Source organism: Portunus trituberculatus, chromosome 42 (assembly GCF_017591435.1).
Source record: "Portunus trituberculatus isolate SZX2019 chromosome 42, ASM1759143v1, whole genome shotgun sequence".
Taxonomy (NCBI): domain Eukaryota; kingdom Metazoa; phylum Arthropoda; class Malacostraca; order Decapoda; family Portunidae; genus Portunus; species Portunus trituberculatus.
The window spans coordinates 30,780,925-30,783,424 of NC_059296.1; the positions used below are offsets into that span (position 1 = coordinate 30,780,925).

The following is a 2,500-nucleotide window of genomic DNA, read 5'->3' on the forward strand; positions in this document are numbered from 1 at the left end:
AGTGAGGTAGAAGCAGCAGTACTATAGTCATTATAACACTAATGTATGGTGGCGGCAGTGGTTGATGGCATCGCCAGCGGCTCTCCTGTATAGAGCAGAAGGGAAGGGTTCCACAACAGTTCCTCGTTAATCAAGGTTGGAGACAAAAAGTTCTCGTCTCATCAACTCCCCTCCTTTCACTGACTGCCTTAAATATGTCACACACCGCTGCGTTCCTTGTTACTCTCTACTGGGATTTGTATGGTTATTGCTCTTCTGAACTCGCTAACTGCAAGCTCCTCCTTTCCCGGGCCTCGCTACATACAAGTCCTTCTAATTACTCTCCTCGCTTCTATCAACTGTACTGATGAAAGAAAAAGGTAACTTCACTCATCCCTATCACTCGTGGAACCGATTCTAATCTTTCCGTTTCCAGAGACAACTTAAAGAGAGTAACATCAAGACGCTCCCTAAATTGGCCAAACTGTTCAGAATCACGTATTGGGAAGCGATAATGAAACTGACTACTCCTCTTAGTCTTGGCTAGTCTTTACACGTTTTAAACCCTTCAGTACTAGAATGCATTTTTGTCATGAATTGTTGGTGTGATTAGACGAATTTATTTACATAAGGAAGGGTCTATGGAGATCAGACGACTACTGGCGAGAATCTTCACAATTTTATCACCACATAAGTTTTTGAAGCTGTATAAACTCGACAAATACTAAGCAGAATGAATATGAAAACGTGTCATGGTACTGAAGAGGTTAACATGAAAGGTAGAGAAATGTATGGTGACGGTGTTAGCAGAAGCAGTAAAGGAAGCGGGTAAATACGAGTAATGCAGGAAGCAGCAAAAGGAGTGACGGGTGAGAGTGTTAGTAGGCAAGAGGCGAGTGGATGGCAGGGCGGTCAGGAGGCAGAGACACACATAAAACACTGGCCAGCACGAGCACTGAGACCATTACGAGGATACGTGGCCGTGCTGGGGCGAGCAGGCCGAGTTACGGGACGAACGTGCATCCCAACACACACACACACACCCACACACACACACACACACACACACACACACACACACACACACACACACACGCACGCACACACACACACACACACACACACACACACACACACACACACACACAGATGTAAGTTAAGCTAGATAGTACTAATAAAGGAGATGCAGAACCATGTGTGTGTGTGTGTGTGTGTGTGTGTGTGTGTGTGTGGAATGAGATAAGACCAAACACTAGACGCACGATGGCAATACGTAGTTTCAAACACACAGACACACAGACACACACACACACACACACACACACACACACACAAGTGGATCCATTACAGAGCAGTGATGGGCACATACATTACGCCGCTGACCCACTGGTGCTCATAAATACTCGACGAGGTTACCTAATTCGATGCCCTTCAACTTCACGAGCAGGGAGAGCAGAGCGGCGAGGCAAGCAGAGAGAGAGAGAAAGAGACACAGACAGACAGACAGAGGAAGAGAAACAGAGAGAGAGAGAGAGAGAGAGAGAGAGAGAGAGAGAACTATCCACTGCAAAACGTTAACATAGGAGAAAAATAAAGTGTTTGACATACATACAAACACATAAGCACACAGAAAGATAGCCACACACACACACACACACACACACACACACACACACACACACACACACACCTTATAGTTCTGCATCTCCCAGACACACAGAATGAGAGAGAGAGAGAGAGAGAGAGAGAGAGAGAGAGAGAGAGAGAGAGAGAGAGAGAGAGAGAGAGAGAGAGAGAGAGAGAGAGAGAGAGAGAGAGAGAGAGAGAGAGAGAGAGAGAGAGAGATAGATGGAATCATAGGAAACCACACACACACACACACACACACACACACACACACACACACACACACACACACACACACACTCACACATAACCCCCTTCCACACACACACACACACACACATACCTAACAATGGAGGAACAAATATAGACAAGAATACCACGAATCTCTGAGGTTATTGGTTTAGGTGTATTGCTTCCCTACCTAGCAATCCCAAATGCTTACTGCATAATGACTGACTAAATGACACCTCTCGATCACGTGTTTTAGTGTTACAATGCATAAAGCCTGCCAAGTAACTCCTTCCTTCAAATTGCTGTAATGCACGCCACCAACTCCCACACGAAGAAGTAGAAGGAGGAGGATGAGAAGGAGGAGAAGAAAAAGAAGTAAAAGAAGAGGAAGAGGTAAAAGTAGAAGAAGAAGTAGAAGAAGAAGAAGAAGAGGAAGAAGAATAAATAAGAGAAAGAAGACGTAATAGTGGTGAGAGTAGTAGTAGTAGTGAGAGTAGTAGTCATAGTAGTAGTAGTAGTAGTAGTAGTAGTAGTAGTAGTAGTAGTAGTAGTAGTAGTTGTTGTTGTTGTTGTTGTTGTTGTTGCTGTTGTAGTAGTATAGCAGTAATAGTAGTAGTATAGTAAAAACAACATGAACAACAACAATTATAAACACTAACAGCAA

General features: G+C 44.2%; 1 protein-coding gene across 6 annotated transcripts in view; it reads right to left on the reverse strand.

Annotated features, from left to right (window-relative positions):
* Positions 1-2,500, reverse strand: part of LOC123517623 (zwei Ig domain protein zig-8-like) — a 109,509-nt gene that overhangs the window by 65,996 nt on the left and 41,013 nt on the right. The gene's annotated exons all lie outside the window — the stretch shown is intronic.